We start from the raw sequence: 530 nt of genomic DNA, 5'->3' as shown, positions 1-530 counted from the left end.
GGCTTTGCTTAACCAAAAGAAAATTTTCAAAGTTAAAGGTTTTTGGAGTTTTAGATTCGTATATCTAATAAACTCCTGTAGTTTCAAGTTACTGCTAAAACAGTAAAGGAAAATATAATTCTTGACTCACTGGCCTGTGCCAAAAGTGAAAGGAAAAACAGTACCACTGAACACCCTAAAATACTGTAATGAAACAACATGCAGCCACTCTAACTTCCCATGGTCCCAAGAGAAAATTAAGTGAAATAAAAGCAATTTTCTTACCTCATAACACTCTATTCAAGTCCAGTATCAAAACAGCCACCTGCAGGACACTAGTTGGAAAGTTAACATTCCTTTTCAAAGTTACTCCAAAAGCCTTTTGAAATATAGTCTGTTACTATGTTTAAAGCTGATTTCCCCTTCCAAGTCGCAAATGCATACAAATATGCCCAGAGGCTCAAAAGAAATGGGCAAAGCCTTATAAATATTCATTTACAACTAGCAGTTATACACTGCTTCAATAATTCAATGAGAAATCATAAAAAGCA

The sequence above is a fragment of the Pongo pygmaeus genome, chromosome 4 (genome assembly GCF_028885625.2).
Source record: "Pongo pygmaeus isolate AG05252 chromosome 4, NHGRI_mPonPyg2-v2.0_pri, whole genome shotgun sequence".
In the NCBI taxonomy this organism is placed as follows: Eukaryota; Metazoa; Chordata; class Mammalia; order Primates; family Hominidae; genus Pongo; species Pongo pygmaeus.
Note: the sequence above shows the minus strand (reverse complement) of the source record.